At 36.8% G+C, this 22,080-nt stretch overlaps 1 protein-coding gene across 1 annotated transcript in view; it reads right to left on the bottom strand.

Annotated features, from left to right (window-relative positions):
- The window catches only part of LOC136293346 (sodium channel protein type 2 subunit alpha-like), a 125,684-nt gene that overhangs the window by 69,568 nt on the left and 34,036 nt on the right, over window positions 1–22,080 (bottom strand). The window contains exons 3-4 of the mRNA XM_066190010.1: window positions 14,535–14,618; window positions 13,036–13,150 (exon numbers count right to left, since the gene is read on the bottom strand). The gene's annotated coding sequence lies outside the window, so the exon portion shown is untranslated. The remainder of the gene's footprint in view (window positions 1–13,035; window positions 13,151–14,534; window positions 14,619–22,080) is intronic.

Below are 22,080 nucleotides of genomic sequence, written 5' to 3'. Positions count from 1 at the left end.
CCCATGGCAAGGGGAATTGATCTTAAAGGTCCCTCTCAATGCAAACCATTCTATGATTCTATGACTCTCTGATTCTGTGGAAGGTATTTACCAGCATTTCCTATATATAACATTGAAGGTAAGTCAAGATGTACCATTCCTTTGTAGCAAACCAGTAAACACATTCTCTGTCCACTGTGAATCACAGAATAGATAAGGCTGGAAGGGATCACAGGAAGTCATCTAGTCCTGAGGTCAACCTGCCTGCTCAAGCAGGGTGCCCTAGAGCACGATATTAGGATTGTGTCCAGACAGCTTTTGAATATCTCTGGACAAGGTGTTCCAGTGCACAGTCACCCTCACAATAAAGTTCTTCCTTGTGTTCAGGTGGAACTTCCTGTGCATCAGTTTCTGCCCGTTGCCTCTTGTCTTGCTGGGAAATGCTGAGCAGAGCCTGGATCCATCCTCCTGACAGCCTCCCTTCAGACATTTACTGAAATTGATGAGGTCCCCTCTCAGTCTGGTCCAGGCGGAACAGGCCCAGGTCCCTCAGCCTTTCCTTGTAAGTGAGGTGCCCCAGATCCCTGCTTACTTTTGTAGCCCTTTGCTGGACCTGCTCCAGAACTTCATGTCCCTCTGGTCCTGAGGAGCCTAGAACTGGACACAGCACTTCAGGTGTGCCTCACCAGGGCAGAGTAGAGGGGCAGGATCACCTCTCTTGAACTGCTGGCAACAGTCTCCCTAATGCACCCCGGGACACCATTGACCTCTTGGCCACAAGGGCCCTGCTGGCTCATGGACAGCTTGTTGTCCTTGACACAGCTGCTTTCCAGCAGGTCAGCCCCCAGCCCATAGCTGTGTAGAGTTATTCCTCCCCTGGTGCAGGGCCCTACATTTGCTTTTGTTGAATTTCAAAGGGTTCCACTATTCTGATTTTGCTAATCTGTAGTTAGAGAGATCTGCATAGATAGTGCATTCACTCTTGTTTCTTTCCTTAAAATGAAGTCTGATCTGTTGCCATTGCCTTGTCTATTTCCCTGTACATTTAGAATCTGATCTTATTTACAGATGTAGTTGCACTACACGAGTACATTACTCCTGATTTTTGTACTGTACCTAACTTTTGAGAAGAGACTTCTGCCATTCCTATGAAATACCAAGGGGAACCTCTCAATCACTCCCTGATTCATTTCTGTTGAAAAGCATTAGTTCAAAGAAAAACATCATTAAGAGGAAAATGAAAAAATTGACAGTAATTTCCACGCCTTAAGTCACAGACATAATTAAAAGAAGAGAAACCTTTAAACATACTATGTGAGTAGATTACTAAATGTATTGAATTTTTTTTTTACATATGAATGAAGTTTGACAACTTGATCTTGAACTGTTATTTATTTTTTAATCATAACTTTTAGAGTCAGAGATTCTTCTGTATTGTTTCCAGAAGATGCAGGTTGTCTCTAATGAATTTTAGGAATAGAATTACCAATTTTTAATGGAAAGTTATTTTCATCCAAGCTAATATCCTTTTAAGGATTATTAATTTCAATGGCAGCCATTTGCTGCCACAAAATGTGTCAAATGAAAGGAAATTCATGTCCTGATGTGTTAAGCTGGGTAACAGTTTCTTTAGATGCTTGTTTGACCTTTTCTCACTTTTTGTTTTAAGCAGAATACTGTTAATTGCTTTTCTTTGTCTCAGAATTTATTTAGCCTGATTTATTTTCCACATTCTGCTCTCACTAGATCAAAGTGAAAACAGCCATTTTAAATAGCCCAAATCAAATAGAAGAGAAAATTAAAACTATTTACAACCACATTTGGTAGAGAAAAATGGATTTACTAATAATATTTAATATACTAATATTTATAATTCTAAGACAATCACCTTTTCTAGGCTCCTTGGTAAGTTTCTTGCTATAGGAATACACCATAACTAGCCAAGGCTCTACCTTCAGCACCAAAAATAAGTAAGTTTTAGGGAACTTTGAGTATTTTAGGAGTATTTAAAATAGGAAAATATATCTACGATAAGACTAGCAGCAACTGACACCTGAGACTCAGAAAACTGGTAATAGATGACACGCTGTATTTGGTTTCCTTCTGTGTATTTTGCTCCCATCATTATCCTTGTTACACCTTTGGTTAAAAATATGACTATTAGCGCCTGGTAGACAACCACATGTGTAAAACAGTATTTACATTAAAAGGACAAAAATACTAGTAGTCTAAGAAACTTACAACTATTATTATTATAAATTATTTGTTACATGGTGTGGGATTTTTTTCCTTTTCCTCAAGAAGAACATTCAAAACACTTAGGTTACCCATGAGGACAAAACCAGCAACTGATAATGTACTTCATTTACTTCCCGTACTTTTATGAAGTACATTTACTTCATGTACTTCCACAGAGCTCTTATTTGTCTTGCATGGAATTGGACTGACTTTCCTGAAGATGGAAAACTCCGATTTAAAACAAAGCAAGTTTTCTTTAGCTCCAGGATAAGGGGGGACCTTGGGCAGACAGATAGTTCAGTCTCAATACTTACTCATTCCAACCTGAGATCAAAGACATAAATGGTGAGGATGCTTTGTGTGCCCTCTGGAAGTTGACCTGCACTGAAAAGGCAGTGGCACTACATCCCAGTGCAGCAGCAGGTTGCAGCAGTTATCCCATCTATCTTTAATATTACCTTGAGCGCTCCCATGTGTGCATTACAGCTGATAGGAGTACAACAGGGCCATAAAGAGATTGTCAGTAATCATAAAAAGCCAAATTTCACCTACTTACCCAGAGATGAGTAAGTAATAGCATGAGTAATAGCATCTTATTTTCAAGTAGCAAAGGTGGATTACACACCTTATCTATATAAACATGAAAGATAAAAATAACAGGAATTTGACAGGTGAGGTGAAAGGACTGATATAAAATTTGAATTTGGAGGAAGGTGAGAGAATGAAGACAGGGAAGAGATAGCTCCTGTCTTGGCTTAGGCCTTTCCTCTCTCCAGCAATGAACATTCAAAATTCTCTTAGTTTCACTCCGTTCAGGCAGCAGGACATGAAGCCATCTAGGAAGGTTGGCTAAATGGTGCCTGTGAGGCTTTACCAATAGCATCTACCAAATGTGAACTTCATCTCCTTTTAAGTGCCTGTCACATATACCACGCTCCATATGAGTATACATGAATAAACATGACTATTTATTCTTATTGCACCACTAGTTAACTCACTTTGATGGCACAAGCATTCTGGTTCCAACAAGGTTAAAGTACAACTGAGATATTTTTGTTTGTTGCACAAATTATTCCAGCCCATCAAATATCATCAGGCCAGAGTACTAACCTTCATATAACAGACCTAAACTTTCATCCGTACAGCATCTCGCCTTGCTTTTAGGAGTGCTCAGCAACTGGAAGGCCTGACAAGAGCACTCATCTAATATTAAACTGGTCTTACACCTTCAGAGAGAAGCATACGAACAGATGGAAAGCAGACTCACAGGTCATGAGGCAAAGAGGGCTCCCACATTAAAGAAAACAGGAGCAACCAAGTCTGTTTTATAAATGTATTACACACTTTTAAAGGCTTGCGTGTAGAAGAGTTGTGAGGTGTTTTGAGTTTTCCACTAGTAACTGCAAGATGAAAGTCTTGGGGAAACTTAATGAGAAACTCTTTCTTAGCAGTCCCTCTGCAGCAGGAATTTTCTCTCTACCAACGGCTTTCAAGGCTAGCTTTTGTTTCAGAGGCAGAAACCAAACAGACAAATAAATGTAGCATTTGTGTTATGAGTACAGTTAGATCCTCAAAAGGGATTGCTCTGTTTGTTGCTGGAGAGCCCAAGCATCCAGATTAATATCAAAGGACTATGATTGTTGAAATGCAGTCAGCTGAGAACAGATCCTTTTTCCACTTTTTTCCTTTCTTTTCTTGTGCAGAAAGATGGATTCAAGCATTCTGAACAAAACAGCACTTCGATCTGTTTTGTGGACTTCTGTCACACACAAATCAGAGAATTTCTGGTACTAGAAGATAAATTCCTCTAATCAGTGAAATTGCATTATTTTCACAGATAAAATTATACACATTTATAAGGACATTAAACAGCAAAATTTACTCATCATACTTTCAATATAGCATAAGTAATTGATTGCATCATGAAAGAAAGAACAAGCTGCAATACTTAGGCAGAAGGAAAACTCTGTGGAGTAAGTTTGAGGGGACAAACCGGAAGGAAGACTGGAAAGAAAATTAAAGAAATATACACAGTTTTTTTGGTAGGAAGCAGAAGATATCAGGAGGAAAATAAATCCATGTAATTGGGAGCCTTTTAGAGAACACAAGATGACTTCAAAAGAGATCTGCTCAGACATTTCCTATTTCATTCTCCTGGGAAGGTTTTCACTCTGAACCAAAAAGAAAACCCGAAATTGTGAAGCTCCCCACGGGTATGAAATTTAGTTTGTCTCATTTAGTTTCATTTAATTTCATCTTTGTAACTCCTGCTGATTTAATTCCTAGCATTGATGAAAGTCTATTACCAGAGTTTCTGATCCTAGAAAAAAACCAAAAAATCCACTATTGATCTCTTAGTACGGCTGTGATCCCTAAACTGCAGAACACTGCATTGACAGCTACAACCACATGAGCAAGAGCGCTTAGACAGCTGTTGTGAAGAAGACAACCTAGAAATAACGAACGGATGAAGGCAAGGCTAAGGATGCAAGAATCTTCACTGAGGTCATGCCTGCGGGAATCCTTCAAGCACTAAGTTTTCATTCAGACTTCTGTGCTAGGCATGTTCTTGAGTTTTTACAGTAACTTTAAGTAGTGCTACACGCAGAATCTACTGAGCAGAAAGAATGCAACTTTATCCACAGAATTACCAAATTTTACTTTCCTGGAACAAAGGAAAAGCATGCAATTTCCACAGAAAATAGTACAACTTTTAGTGGCTTTGATAAATAAAGATAATCATCATTTTTGTAACAATGGCCTCAGAAGATAGGATTAAGCAGTTTCAGATGAGCTGTATTATTCAGAATCACATTTTGATTATGTGATTTACCCTCCCAGCTATTCAGACTGCGTAACATCCCCTGTCTGTTTAACCAAAATGGACTGTGTGATGATGGATTCTTTTATACTGAGTGAAATTGACTGTGCAGCTGTTTAAACACTGAAGGCACTCAAGCGACTGCTTAAGCTATTCTTGCTAGAGGTATAGCATTCTGAATCAAGCTCTAACTAGGAAAGAAATACCTTTCACATGATTTAATGAAAAAATATACTGAGACAGAGTTACTGGGTGAGTACCACTAAAAATACGGTTTGTAAAAAAATTACTTAAAATTATACCATTTAAGTCTGTTTTGAATAACATTTCCCCAGGGTTTATAGGTCTCTGTTGTGAATTTTTTATAATACCTATATTGGAAATATAAGGAACATGATATACTTGGAAAGAAAAAGGAAGTATATTAAAAAATAACAACTACAGGCCTACCGTATTTAATCCTATATTTAGTAAATGATCTTCTTCTAAACTAGTAATGATAAAGGTGCTTTGACAACTTGGTCAAACAAAAAATAGTTGCAATTTGGTACATAACATTAATGGTGCACTATTCACTCCCAGCTGCAGAACAGACAGATGGCAGCATACAGCCATACATCTGTGAAATGGAGTAGAATTTCAACACTGGCCTTCTGAGCCAGGGGTTCACAAAAATTCTACACAAGATATGGCTGTCTCACCAAAGCTTCACGGCCTACTTACAGGATAAAATAATTAACAAAAAAAAAAAGTGTTCAGTGTCTTTACTGGTACCTTTTGGGGAAAAAAATACATGTAACCAGAAAAGAGATTGCAAGAAGAAATGCTAAACTGACATAAATCAAAAATGCTATTTCTAATACCCCAGTAACTAAGCACACAGATATATTTGTTGTTATATTTTTTTAGTAGAATATCTCTCTGCATATGGTCTTATGAAAAATAGTTACAAATATAGAGTAGCATATGGTTTTAGTTTGAATTGATACTTAAAGAGTTATTTTAAATGGCTACATTAAAGGCCTATTTTAAGACTTTAGAGTGTTGCAAAAGACACACAGCTTTCCATTAACTTCAGCACATCACACATCGAAATTAAAAGTTATGTTCATGCTGGTGACTTTCCAAACAAGAAGGACATGTTAAGCATGTTTAGGATTATCATGCAAGACTGTCAATCTCCAGTAGAATTTTGGCAAGAACTTATCACAAAAACTATTGATAACTGCTGTGTGAGCAGAAACAATACTTAATGAACAGAAACCCACCTTTCGTTACGGCATCAGAATCCACATCGTTTAGATAGTACTTGAATACATGAGCTCCACATGTAAAACGGATGAATAGTAAAAAATTAAAATGTCAAAATTTAGGTCACAGCCCCCATACACCAAGGAAATATATCACTTCACGTATCACCACTTAACTGAAAGATTGCTCCCTTCTGACCGGCCTGACGAGTTTATGCTGATATAATCAGACAGGAAGGATCTCCGCAGCAAGGGCTTCCCAGAAGATGTAAGGTGCAGGAAGAGTAAGGAGGGGAAAGAAATTCTCAAGCTTCTGTTTCCTAACTGTTGGATGCACAGCTTCTTGCTAGCAAGTCCACAAAAAAGATCCCTGTTGTCACCTTTCAAAATGTGAAAGGTTTTCAAAGACACCAAGAACAAAGAAGAAGGTTCACAAGTCAATCACCATATGTAAAGATGGAAAAATGGAAATCTAGTGCTAGCACCATTGTTTTAAGGCTTTTTTCTTAAGGATATCAAGAAACATTATTCACTACTGTTTTTGCTTCCCGGCCCTCCTCACAGTGATTTTTTAAATACAAAGACTAATCTTAGCCTGATTTGATAAAAGTAAATCTGTCAGCTATTAAGAATCTAAAGGTTCCAGGCAACTACATGTAGAGGATCTAGATGTTATGAGTGCCCTCAGAGACAGAAAGACCAGAGCCTGAGTGCAGGAGTTATTAGTCACTAGAACATCCAGATGCAATATGACTGTTGGAAATACTTGAAGTTTGTATCTCTTTCAAAGGGGAAAATAATACAGGAAGCCACAATATGTTAAGTTCTGTTATTTCCAGTGTCAAACCCACTGGAAATGCCTTTGTGATGTTATACAGCTTTTTATATATATTGAGCAAGGTTTCCATGACAATAGGTATCTAAATAGTCACATAAAATATGCATATGATAATTTCTCAGATAATTCAGCTTTGTACACATAGAGTGCAAGATGAAACAGCCTGAGATACGTCTTCTGAAAGGAAACTTTACAAAAAGAAAGACAACTAGAAGCGCTATTTTCAGTTCCATCTTCCATTGGCTCTGGTTTCAGCCCAGTGACCTGGATGTTACTTAAGGCACTTAAGTCATCACTATAAATATATTCTGGTTCATTGGCCATGGAAGAAAAGAGAAGAAATATCATATGACCTGTTGCTACTGCTATGCAACAGTTAAAAGGAAGAAAATTGGATTTCAAATCCACAGACTACAGTGGTTTACTGAAGAAATTGTGTTTGGGAATAAACTCATTCCATGTTTTTTGAATGTAAGGATTAAATTAATTTTATTGCTTCAGGAATCTTCAGTTTTAGACATCGTGCAACTGTTTCATGCTTGCGTAAGTATGGAATGGGTCCTGAGCTAATTAACCATTATGGAGTCTTTTAAGCTATCCAGCTGAATTTAATGCTAACTAAAGACTTTGCCAATCTGTTTGCCATAATAGAGGCAATACACAGGTAGCAATGTCAGCAGCTGGATTCCTGTATCTCGTTTCTTGATGGGCTGGTTATGTCTTTTAGTTCATTCTTTTATCTTATCATTTACATTACAGGAATCAAAAGATGAAGCAAAAGGCGAATCAAAATACTTCATCAAGTACTTTGCTTCTGAGTTTTGCTATTAAAGTTGCCCTCCAAGGGTCGAAATTTTCAAAGGTAACTGCTGTTGCCTTCTGCTTCCCTCTGACATGTAGCACCGCTAGTTTGCTCTTCAGCTTTTCCAGCTGAGCATGGGGCTTGGAAAGCTCTTCACAAATAGCAGGGCAGTGTTTTTCAGGCTTCCCTCTCCTACTGACAGGAGCATGCTTGGAAGAAATCAACTTTTGTGGCTACCCCGGTTTCCAGATTGGATATGGGCAGCCAGTTCTATTCAAATAAACCTCTCAAATGACTGTGACTTCGCTTTCCTCATCTTTTACATAGACAGAAATTCTGAACGGCAGGATAGGCAATTCAGATACACAGTGACATGGGTTTAGATGGCAGTAAGAATGTAGCTGCACTTTTTCCAGGATTACCTTAAAGAGATAATACTGAGCCATTTACCACATAGCAACACATTGTCCAAAACTGTTACACAGATTGATGTCTTCTGTGTCAATTTCTATGTTAGAAGTAATTCTATCTTTGTGAATTCTTGCCTTTTACTATTGGCACAACCTTGGGGAGATAAGGCAAGCAAGGTAGAGTGGTGGGGAAGCCACTTGTATGTCGAGAACTGCAGAGGAGATGGCATGGCAATACACAGAGGTGAAATAATGCAACAGAACAGAAGGAAATCTAAAGCTAGTAGAGCATTAGTTGAACTAGTCATCAAAATTATTCACAGTCTACCCTATTTCAATCAGTATATCCATGTAAATGAAGGGCAGAAATATGCTCAGATTTTTTTTTTTTACAACAAAGCTTATAGATTGATTTCCCAAATACCCTTTCTTCAGGCTAGTTGCACCAACATAATGCACATAAGGTGACACTGCATAGAGCTTGAATTCTTTAGCATACATCTGATAAAGTGCACAATATAAGAAAACATTTCAACATTACTAAGCTGACTGCTACATTATTTCTGCCAATCAGATAAATAAATGCACTGGGTTACATTTATAGACCTTATTTATATAGCTAGATTTAGAATCCCACTCTCTTAATCCTCCTTAATAGTAATCCTCTCTTATGTGGTCATTTTAATTGCGTATCTTGCTGATGCCTATTCTTTGTTTAACATAGCAATCAAAAAACCCATCAAGTAAGCAACAGCACAGAAAGACTATTTCACAAGAGACTATTTTGAAAAATAATATGGAAAAACTACAAAAGCAATTTTTTTTATGGTGTAATTCCTGCATGAAGATTGAAGCAGCCTCTATATGCTCGGCCATGTGAATTACCCTAATTCTCCTAAAAGGGCAAGGCCATGGTTCAGAATGATAACACTGCAATACCTTTGCTTAACTTCTACAGCCAACCATAAAACTGTTCAAATAAGGTATATTTTAAAGTAATTGTGCTGATGTGTCAGAGTAGGAGGTAAGATTACCTAAGAACTGTATCAAATCCATGAAGCTGGGTCTGCACCTAAGCCACCAGACTGAAATCTCAGAGGCCTTTTCCTTGACTTTGATGGATGTGCATGGCTGCAGCAGCAGGACACACCAGCTGCCTGAGCAGCATTCAAAAGAGGGAGTTCAAATGGAGCAGGATCACATCTTGAAAGCACTGCATCACCTGCACCAAAATTAAAATGGTGCTTTCTGCCTGATTTTTTTCACTGTGGCCATTTTTAAGAGGAGTAACATTTTTGGAGAGAAGCAACATTACATATACAGAAAAGAACTTTTGTCCCATGGGTTGTTTTGGGTACTTGACTATATCTTATTTGCTTCTTACTATTCCTACTTGATGACACTTCATTATCTGCCTGGCTATAGTAAAACACTGCTGCCACATTTTGAAATTGTCTTCACTGCAGTCATCTTCCTCTATTGGTTCATGGCTAATGCATTTTGTACTTGAATAATAGTATGAGTCCTGCATCTATATTCATGAATAAAAGCACAATGGTATAATATCTCTGTTACCATTTTCCTCTTTTTTGGTGGCAGAAATGATCATTGGTAAACTAAGGACAAAAGCAATTAAAACACTTATTACTGCCTGAAGGAAGTGGGGCAGAATAAAGATTTCTTTCCTTCCACCGGTGTTGGTTTAAAATCACAGAATCACTGAGCAAGTTCCATTCTTCTGGCTGTGTAAGCTTTTTCAGTGTCTCAGACTGAAAGCTATTCTTACAACTGTGTGCAACTAAGGTAGAGTGATGAAGATTGTAGATGAATCTGTAGACAGAATAAGAGACAAATGCATTTTTCCTGACTGATTAGTCACCTGTAGTATTTGGCTGTATTTACTTTATATCCTCTCAAAGGGTTTCATACAGCTACATGAGACTAATTTTGTTTTTCTATCGGTCTTCCTACAACAGGTTGACACTGTCTCCTCATGCTTTTGGAAACAGTTCAAAACTGACCCAAAATTTTCAAGATATATGACAAAATTTTGCATATTTGAGTACTTTCTCAGTAAATAAGATGATTTTATTTGAATGCTACAAAAGAAATTTAGAATGCTGTAAATAGTTACAATTTGGTGGAGAAGAACTTCTTTTTATATCTCAGCACACTTACTCCATCTCTGTTTAATAGGAGGATTATTTTTCCCTAGAATATATCTTTTTAGCCAGCAAAGCATATTCAAGATTTTTTCTTGTTTCAGGTTTGGAAACTAACAATACTATGTAAGCCATCCTTATCTTTCAAAGTTGAGTCTGTCATCCTGGATAATTATATCATTCTGATCATCATACTTTCTAAGAACACGTTTAATATTAAAAGCAATAATAGACAATGCATTAGAAAAACAGCATAGTAAAAATTCAGTCTGAAAAACTACTGAGACACTCCCTTAATTTTCTATGCATTTATTTTTGTAATTATTATTCTCCTAGCTTTATAACTTGGCAGTTACAGAAATAGTGTAATTACTATTAGCATCCAATAAAACATTTTAAGTTACTTTCATAAAACTGAAAATCATCTAGTTTGTACCTCAAAAATTTGCAAAACAAAATGAAGAATGAACCCCATGATTCAGAAGTTATTTAATATTCCCTTTGTGATATTTTGGTTATCAGCAGGAAATGTTTCCAAATTACTAATGGCATTTCATAGTTCTTTTGCAAAAGTGTGTACTTTCAGTTTTAAAGATTTAACATATTTGTGAACAGTGGTAATTTAAAGTAACCTTTCTGTTTCAAATAATCCATATTAAATTCATATTTAGCGTTGTATGCATCTTAACCTTAAAGCAATGGCTGTTGATATCAGAGCTGTAGGACATATGAAGAAATCAAGCTAATGTTTTTAGGTCCAGGCTTAGGCTGTGGTTCTTAACTGTTTTTCTCTACAAAGGCAAAAAAATAAGTACTTCCTGCTGCAATCAGCATGTATTTTCCATCCTGAATAAGAAGCCTCATTTTAATTTAACTTTTTTGTGAGTACTATTACCACACCCTCCCACAAGTACAAATAAAACAATAACTTTTCATATCAGAAGTCAATGTACAGTTTTGTACCAGTGTGACCCTACATGATTATGATTAATGACCTGCCTGTGGCATTTTCATAAGGGTTGGAACTTCAATGCATAAGTTAAAATATTGGTCCCATTCAAGTCAATAATACAATTCCCATTGACTTAAGATGTTTAAGAATTTCACCCACTGCCCTTTGCTTCACATTGTTCTTGATTATTCATTTGGGGATTATATAAGATGAAAAATATTGGGTTTTATCTATTCATAATCTCTTAGATAAGCTGTACCCAGCTGTTGTTTCTTTAACATACATAAATGCGCTTGCTAGGCACAAAGAAATCTGACTTTCAACGACCTCTGTCAAAATCATGTGAAAGCAACCCACTGAGTTGATGCGTCTCTTGTAACACTGTATAGATACACACAGAAACATATATCCCACTCTCAGAAATTATATACTCATACATTTGATTGTGCAGTGATGTGAGGATTAGAAATTTAGATCTGTTGTAGGCCTGAAAATTCTTTAAACGCTCTTATAAAAATCACAGATAGAAAATATTTTCAGTTCTTAAATAAATAATTGTTCAATCACTCTTCTGCATCTAGTAAATATGGAGCATAAGTAAAAATAAATCTAACACTAAGTAAGTGGTAAGAGATATAGAGCAGAGAAAAAAAAAGCTTTTTCATTTATTTTTTCCTTTGGCCCATTGTGTGATGTCAGCGTTACAGAGCCAGAAGCAGGGCTGTACCAGCAGAGCTGCTTTCTGTGGCACCAGTATTTCCCTCTTGCTTGTCAGCATGGTTCTATTGCTCACTCTCTATGGGCTCACAACATGGGCACCAAAACCATAAATTATATATTAAAAAAAAAAAAATCCATCTCATCTTGATCCAAAGTTACTACCTGATAAATATCCACTAAAGCACTTTATTGTCAGGTGTTTCTGTGCCAGTAGATCCTTATACTCATATATGCCTTCATTTACTGTATTGCATTTCAGAGGGTTCCACTTCATGTGGCACTGCATCCTACTAACTAAAACATCTAATAAAAAACCTCCAACTCATCCCACCCCCAAAACCCAAAAAAAACCCTCAAAACAAAAACCCACCCCCCACCGCCCCAAAAAAAACACCCCAAACTGAAACAGAACCTCTATGATATCAAGGGATGGGCTTTATGCTTAAGATGAGCTCTGTGACTTCAGGTACCTGCATATAAACTTGGCATTTACATAGAAATTTTTATAAAGGCATTTGGTGAGACTTGATATCTCAATATCTTGGGCAAAAATAATATTGATAAAACTGTATAACATACTACACAATCCAAACTGCAAAATTGTTTTAGGTTACATTTTAACCATCGAAAGAGAATATAAGCAATCAGATAAAGCTTTGATGTCATAGAGAAGCCTGACTGATCCTAAACCATGCTATAATGTAAAAAAAGTGCTCAATAGCATCAGAGCACTAAATTCTTTGACTGCACTGACCCTCAGCAGCATTACTAACATATCTATTCTTGTCCCTAGTACATCAGAAATGACTGGTTCAGTGCTGCTGTCAGAAGAAAGGTACCAGAGCTGCAAAACAGATTTTTACCTGAACAGCCTGATTATATCAGGATTTGAATTCTTGTTCTTCCCAATGACATACTGAATTTGTCAGGAGAGAATCATACCAAACGATGGGCAATAATTTCTGTATGTACAGGTGGCTGTTGACATAGAATAGCAAAACATGCAAACAACAATTTGTAACTGTAGCTATCACATAAATTAGCAGCTGAAATTGTGGAATGGCATACTAGAATCCTGACAGCAAGGAGGTTTGCAGAATCCCATTTTATGCTTTTACTTGCAAGAAGCATGAACATAGAGATAAAAAGCTGGGATGTTCCATCTTCCCTCTCCTCTGGCCAGGTCTAATGGAATTCTGGATATCAATAAAACAAAAGGGTGATTGAATTTTGATACTCTTCTTGTGAAAGTGAATAATAAAACAGAAAACCTTCATCTTTGACCATGGTCCAAGAGAAATTAGCCGTGTTTTACGTTAAATTAATATTTGATGTAATTCCATTTAAAAATTAGAATTAAACACTATCATTTGGTAATACTAGTTTCACTTCAATTTGGTTAGATGCACTTCAGCTTATTGTCATATTCATTAACTACCTGCACTGCCATGGGAGTGTAATGCTAATCTGTTTGTTTGGATTAATTTCCCCCAGTCAAAGAACCTGGGCAGAAGTGCTCTTTCTGCATTTTACAGACGCATAATGTCTACTTCTAAATCAAGAGTGTGAACTTGAGATTACTCTCTCTGCTGTAAACACAGGTATAGAAAAACTGAAGTTCCAACAAAGTGCCAGGCCGATGTTGTAATTACCATTACTTATCTTGATTCACTAATTGATTTTCTGGCCTTACATACCTTTAAAAACAGCTAGGCTTTTAAAATGCTGTAATTTTTCATATGCTGATGAGTAACACTGAGATGTAGAGCCTCCCAGAAAACACGCCTGCCATGATCCAACTCTCAAAAGAACATATTTACAATATTTACCCCCTAAATTTCATTTTTCTGCTATACATTGTTTGCGAAAATCCTCAAGACTCCCAGGAGCATTCTTTTCCTACACTTCTATATTCAGATGAAGATTCTCACCCTTCAGCATTTCTTTTGCAACTGAAGCTAATAGGACTTTTGTTCTTACTGACATGGGGAGTACGTATCTGCATCACAAATTATGCCAGTGATTTTTTAAAGTTAAAATATGACTAAAATTGATCAGAAGGTAACCTTATCTCATTCTTTTGAGATCTTCTGCTTGAATTTGTTTTGATTCCTAATACAGACTGACATAAAAATGAAGTTAAATATTAGAGGTGACCTCAGATCCATCTACAAAACTAGATGTGAATCCAGGCCTAATCAAAATTCAGCACTGAGTTATAGACTTGAAATATCACGTGCCTGGGTGAAGGAGCACCATAAAGAGAACTTTGTGTACATTGCTACCTAAGATCTTAAATGCTCAACTTAATATCCTGTTCATAAAAGTGTACTTGCCCATTATGAACAAACCATGATCTTACCAGAGGGTCAGTCTGAAGGATTCTCAAAACAAGAGCCACTACTTCAATGTTGACTGCCTTTAACATAGGTATTTCTGTGTTGAACTGAGGAAAAAAAAAAAAGCATAGAAAAGATAAACAAAGGATGTTTGGATAAAAATATGTAATGTTTACTGAAAAAGCTGAACAGCATCAAAACTATTCCTGTGAGTTCTTGCTTGAACAGAAATTAAGCCTGAGCTTGCAAAAAGACTTTAAATTTTATGATAATTATTTTAAGTGCAAAATGCTAGTAAGAAAGGTTTAGAAAAAAGCCCCTAAATACAAACCAGCAAATTAGCTATTGATAGTTTATATTTTAATTATAAATTGGCTTTACCAGACTGTAATCTGATATTTACAAAGAATAGCAACATAGGGATCCTTACTTTTATGACAAAGCAGCAGCTACTGCTACTTTGCAGCTACTGGCAGCAGTAACAGAAGCTACTGGCATGGGCATTTACTCAGCCACCAAATTGTCTCAGAAATTGTTCCCCTAATAGGGAACCAGGGCATAGTGGTTTCCTTTCAAATGGATTTTTGCCATTAAAATACAATATCAATCTCTGAATTTGAATTACTCTGCCCTATCATAATAATTCAGTTCTACTATGCAGGTACTTGAATGTGATTTGGAAAAATATTTAGATGTCTGAACATCTGGAAATAAAGATTTTCATTGCCATTGTATGGCAGTGCATACATTTTTTTTTTTCCCCAGAATAAAAAATACACAGCTAGAGCTATTTAAGTTCTGTGGCACGTCCAATTTTAAACAAAGGCATCAAACACCTTGTTAATAAATGGGTCACCAGAACTACAGATCGACCGCAAGCATTTTTATCAGAAGCCATCACTACATCAGTGATATTCTGCCTCTAATGGGAAGATTTTCTACTCAGCCAGGAAAAACAGCAGTCTTTCTGTTTGCAAAGCGTGCTGAGTCTGAGTTCTCATTGTTTCCTTTGATACTCCCTTTGAACAGTTCTGGCCCTATTCCAGCCCCAAAAATATCCCTCTAGGGATCTCACCAAATAAACATTGCTCAGGACTCTTTTACTTAAATGATATCCTATCTAATAAATTCATTTATTACACAGAATAGATCAAGCATAGTAGAAAAGTTCTTCACAAACCAATATTCACTGCAAGTAGAAAACGGATGACAGGGAAAGAAAGATAATGGCAAAATCTGTGGGGCTTTTAGTGAAAGTGAATGAGAATTCATTCAAATTCTTAATCTAGCCCTAACCTATTCCATGTAGTGTCTAAGAAGGGAGAGTGGGGAAGAATGGCTCAAATGTCTCTAAGGACATACATTAAGGAAATAATTATCCATGCTCATTAGGCCTTTTAACATTGAGAGTAATATAATTTTTTAATACATGACTTGCTATTTAGATTGAAATTAGTTGTCTCCTTCCCCTTGCAAAAGATTCACAATGGATACTGCAAAAAAAAAAAAGCTATTTCTCTCTGTCCTACTCACTGGCCAATGTGACGGAAAGACTACTGAAAGTACTTGTGGATTCATAGTAGTGCTTGACATTTCATGCTGGTTTTAGCAACAGACAGAAACTAAACTTCAAATAATCCACTCCCCTTCTCTCACCCTTTCTGGAAAAACGGGACAAAAAGCAGAGAATATGGGTTGGGGTCACAATTTACTGAAAGCACAAAGCGAGGATAAGACACGCACAATAACAACAGCAATATTAACAGCAAAACCTTACAAAAAGAGGAGGTGTTTTAGCCCCAGAAAGGTGTTTACCACTGGGAACAACAGCTCTGTGGGGTCGTCATTTTCCTACCACTCCCCTGTGCGCCGTTCAGCTCTGCCAGGCTCCCTGCTGGCTCGGCTGTTACTGGCACCACCACTCGATCCCTTCATTATTAAAGCCAGACCCGTCCTGTACATCAAGACCAGTCTTCTATCTACACTTTCAAAAATACATTTGGTTGCATAAAGGTTCTGAACAGCAACTATGCAATTTATTAAAGCATGGAAAGAAGTATCTGAAACCAGCAGCTGGTTCATTTTAATCATTTGTCAAGATGTAGATAGGCTACAGAGCTAGTTCTTTAATAATGAGGTTTGTGTCCCATAAAGTCAGATAAGGAGCTTTGCTGTTGTGCTTTGCTTTCCAAGTTTGTTCTGTGTAGCCAACATCAAGCAGTGTCTCATGCTGTTGGTTTGTGAGTAACAGGTTGAAGTATTAACAAGTGGAAAAGTCAAACCTTCAAGAAAATCTAAACATCTTGAGGGCTCTTGTCTCATGTCACTTTCTCAGCTATACTGCATCTTACAAAAAAAAGTGTCACTTTGACATTTTATGTTGCTTCTTACATCTGTGTCTTGAAAATTTCAGAGATGTTTGAACAGTAATGCACAATGATCCAATAGACATCTGTCAAGCCCAGACATACCAGAAGCAATGACTTCCTGTGGCTGGTTTGGGACAGGGTGATTAATCAGACATTCTCTTTTGCTAGACCTCCTGTAGAATTCTCAAGAAGAACGTCTGAAGGCTACAGCTGCTTGCTCAACCTCAGCCAAATTCAGATCTCTTAAAATTCAGCACATTCCTACATGCAGAACAGAGAAAACCACCAAGGTAACACAGATTCTAGGAAGAAGATCAGCCATCTTTTTCTAGTAACAATTTGACAAACATGCTGCAGAAGTAATTACAACACTTGAGCCAATATTTTATCATTAAATTTCAAGTTTAGGATTTTCAGTTCTTCCTCACTGGCAAAGCCTTTAGAATCTTATCTGACACATCTTATTGTGTCTTTAATTTTATAGTCTTTTTTTTTTCCTTGCTGGTATGGTTGCAGGTATGAATCATGAAGTGTATTTGCATAGTATTAGGATTCTGGGGGGTTTTTTACATGCAAGACAGAACAAAATACTTTAATTCTAAAAAATGTAGCTATTCAAAATATGACTCATGAAATACTGAAGCTCTTAAGCACTTCAAAATACTGCTAATGAGGCTGTCATTCAGTCACTCATTTGGGGATACCTCTAATTTTGAACACAGATCTATTGAACCCGACTCCTGCTTGAAGATAACAATGAAATTCAGGACCCTGCTGGATCGGAACCCAGAGGAGGTCCTTTTCAATCCACAAGAACAGCCATTAAAACAACAGATAGTCTAAGCCACTTACAAATGAGATTTAATGTATTTACATCTGTTCTGTCCTTCATGTACCTAGAGACAAATAATCCTCAAGACACAGACTCCAGCGTATTAGAGCCCAAAACCAGTATCTTACTAGTCCAGTCATACTTAAATTAAGTGGCAGAAACAGTAAAAGTATCTATTTTCTCAATATCTGTTAAATACACCATCTCCTTTCCTGTTATCCTCCCCTTCCATTTCTGTCCTCACCTGTCACTCCTTCCCATCCCTTTCTCCTGCAAAAGCATGAAATGAAAAATATACAGAAAGGTCAAGGACAGAGAGTTTCGTTACTGATATACAGAAAGGGTTTACAGTTAAGTAGTGACAAGTTTAGTCATGAGTCATCCAACTACATTCTCTTTCATGAAAAAGAAAAAGATAAAGCATTCACCCACAAACACCTCCTATGGCCTCAGGATATCCCATTGCTGACAGGCTATTAAAACAGCAGTGTAACTTACTAACCTTCATTTCTATCCTTTGTCTCACTAAACATTTGTTTCACTTCTATCAAACCATTCAGTGTTACTTCCTGTTTCATATCATAATTCGTATTCCCAGAAAAAAAATTATTGCTCATTTGTGTAGTATATGGCACAGTCAATAAAAAAACCCCAACATTTTCTGGATATTTCATTTCTTTTGGGGCTGTGTTTGCCTGCATTTCTTTTACTGCAGCTCTGCTCACAGATTTTGCACTCAAACCGTCATGACTGCTGCATTTAGTGTTGCTCTCCAAATGACTTTTCTTCTTTTGTCAGTGTCTCTGGGTACTTTAAGGGATCCTATTGATCAGAAGACAATAGAGCTGACACTTTAATTCTCCACTACCCAGTCTATGCTTCTGCAATTCCTTGAAATGCACTGAAATTCCAGAACATCCTACTTTTGATAAAATAAGTTGACTTGGTCTCAGGTTTCGAATATATCTGAAAACAGGAATGGGGAGAACACACTTTCAAACCAATATTATTGTTCAGCCATACCACAAAAGGAATAAAAGGAATTTAAGGGAGAGTTTTGAATAAAAGAAGGATCAAATGTTCACGTTCTTTACAAGGGAACTTTCCAATTCTACCTAACTATAAAATCATATCTGATAAAACCACCCTCTTAATCAGGCCAGGATCTGAGGGGGAAAAATAGAAAAGAAAAAAGAAAAGAAGAAAAAAGAAAAAAAAAAAAAGAAAAAAAAAAGAAAAAGAAAAAAAAAAGAAAAAAAAAGAAAAAAAAGAAAAAAGAAAAAAATAAAAAATAAAAAAATTAAAAAGTGTTAGCAAGCTGAGCAGCTTTTGTCAAGGTTGAAAAAAGCTTTACAAGGTCCTTGGAGCCTGAAACTCTGCAATTTTCAAGCAATTGTCAGGCCATATCTCCTCTCACACAAAGTATTGAGGAACAGGAGAGCAGGGAATAGCCATTTATGACGAACGAAGTCTTAATCCAATCCCATCTGAGATTAACAAAGAAAGCACAATTTCTTTTTATGCTGAAGGAAATCTTCCATACACAACTTAGTCTATAAAATTCCCCTCAACTGTATACATGTAAAATTTTACAGTACAGTCTTTCAAATATATAACCGAGCATAATACATAACTTATACAGACTTAGTGAAATATATTAAAATATTTATATATCAAAAAGCACGTGGCATCAAATAAAGCCATTATTAAATGTGTCCCCTCTATTAAGCTGTGGTGTTCATTACAAACCTACTCAAATTTCCCATATTTGATGCCTTTGCAATGTATGTCTTTTTCTAAATGAGAATTTTCTCCCAACCTCAGGTATATTTTAATGTCTTGTTGTGCAGAACTTTACATGATTCCTTCCACAATTTCCTGAGTCTAATTAAGGTATTTATTAACGCCTGCTAAGAAGGTAATTCCAGTACCATGGAATTACCATATTTCCTTTTGAGAATGAGAAAGATCCCAAGTGTAAAACTTTCTCTATCCCTGGAGCAACAGGACTGAAACATTGTCTTGGAGAACTCAGTCCAGAAATTTTAATTCTGCAGGGACACAATATCTTTAGGCATTCAGACTATTTTCTATTTAATAAAAATAGAATCTGGGATATCACCTGACCTTGACAGCAGAAGTTCTTCATTTTGTATCTAGCTCTCAAATTGCTACTATCACAATGAATGAATGTGCAATGCTTATTGCAGTTTCAGTAACACTTAACATAGATTGTATACAGTCAGTACCTCACATTAATTTTCTCTAAAGAGAAGGATTTTCCTGAGAAAGCTAGAGTAATGTAAACTAAACTCTTTCATACACTCTACTTGTTGGGTTTCTTTTTTTGAAGGTTTAAAATACTGGAAGGACTATCAGGGGCATTCTAATTAATCCTGAAAGCATGAAAATGGAGGCAAAACACTTGGCACCATTTGTAAAAACAGGATGTAATCAGATTTTAAAAAACTCCAAAATCTTGGATGTCCTCTGTGCATGTCTACTCTGCCTTAGAATGTGCATTTGTTGAAAATTATTGCTGGTGTCTCTAGACAGTCTTGTCTGAAAAACCGGTCTCTCCTGTACTGTTTTGTTTACAAATGTTGTTTCTGAAGTGAAGTCTTGTCAGTGGAATTCTTGACTAATACTGTGGACATACTGAATATGAAATTGCTCTCTCAATGGAGAAAATGGGAGGAACTATGCCAAGTCATTAAAATACGTTGGTTTCAAGTAAATTTAAGGGCACAGTCAGGGCTATATAGTGTTTTTAATGAAGATTTCAATGTCATCAATAAATAATACGATATTCAGTCTTAAACTTGCTCTAAGGTATTTAGTACCTGTTTTTAAAATTTAATGAAATCAGCACAGAATTGTGGCACAGTTGAAGTAAACTTCATGAGGAAGATGATTTGTGCTGACAAGCTGGACTAGGCCTTGAATGATCTTGGATCCATTCCCAGTTCTGCCCTCAACTTCATCTAGAGCCACGTAAGCTTCTTTAGACGACACTGCAAAGCTGTTTAGGTATTTTAAGATGCACAGAGGTGTCTGCTAGGGTTTTGAAAACACTTAACTACACTTGGCAATTACATCCTCTGGAATTTGGAGATGCAATCTCAAATGCAGCCTGTACACAAATGATAAAGAGCATAAAGTCCTCATTCAGACAATATGCTATCTAAGTCTCAAACTGATCATCACATCTCTGCAACTGAATCAAAGAGCTCAGTCAATACCTCCTCACTTCTGTACCTGAAATAATTTAAATTCCTGTGATTTAGGGTTATTAGCCATCCCATGGTCACTAAGTAGAGAATTTTGAATGGGTACATGCCCTTTGGTTACCAGAATAAATCCCATCATTTAACCACAGATAAGAGTTTTTGGTTGAGCTTTCTACATTTTTTTCCCTCAGTATTGCTAGGGGATAAATGTATTAATGTCCTCTGAAGAGATTCTAACTGGATCAGACAGTGTCATGAGAAAATTTTGAGCAGAATCATTTGTCATGTTGAAGCTAGACATATTCTCACAGAAAATGTGTAAATAATTGGGAGTTCACAGACATTTTAATTGTACTGTTTACTTACATAAAGATTCTAATTAGTGCAAATCACTAAAATCCACTGAAAATAAGACTTTTACGTTCCTTAACCCTTCCTGGTAAAGCGATTTAAAATTAATCTGTATGGCAGAGTAGATAGAAGTTATACTCCAACCTAAAATCTGTCAAGCCCTAGAACGTAAGGCCCAGAAGAGGGAGTAATTTCCATAGACAATTTTTTTTCAAGTGGGAATAATGTGCAAGTTAACCTTCAGGACAAGAACAATAGCTTGTATGGGATATCTCAGCTCCTTTAATTCAAGACTTTCTGTATAGCCAAAGCAATGGGCTACAACCAGAAGTAAAAGATTAAAGTATGAGAACAGCTCTAACCAACTCTAATCAACTCAACAGTTCAACAGTTGATATGGTAAGATCAGGATGACTAAATCCAGTGGACAATCTTATGTTGATGTACTGGGTGCTTTCCAAGAATCACAGAAACATCAAGGTTGGAAAGGAACTCTGGAGATCATCTATTCCAACCCCCTGCTGCCAAGGCAGGGTCACCTGAAACAGGTTACACAGGAACGTGTCCAGGTGGGTTTGGAATGTCTCCTCAGAGAGAGGTTCCATGTCCTCCCTGGGCAGCTGTTCCAGTGCTGTGCCACCCACAACGTAAAAAAGTTCTTCCACATGTTAAGGTGGAATTTCTTGTGGTTTAGTTTATGGGCATTGCTCCTTGTTGTGCTGCTAGGCAACACTGAAAAGGGTCTGACGCCATGCTCTTGGCACTTCCTTTGAGATATTCACATGCA

This window comes from Chamaea fasciata, unplaced genomic scaffold, assembly GCF_029207755.1.
Source record: "Chamaea fasciata isolate MVZ Bird 193981 ecotype frontalis unplaced genomic scaffold, bChaFas1.0.hap1 SCAF_8, whole genome shotgun sequence".
NCBI lineage: Eukaryota > Metazoa > Chordata > Aves > Passeriformes > Sylviidae > Chamaea > Chamaea fasciata.
The sequence above is the reverse complement of the archived record's forward strand: the minus strand, read 5'-3'. Positions and strand labels throughout refer to the sequence as shown.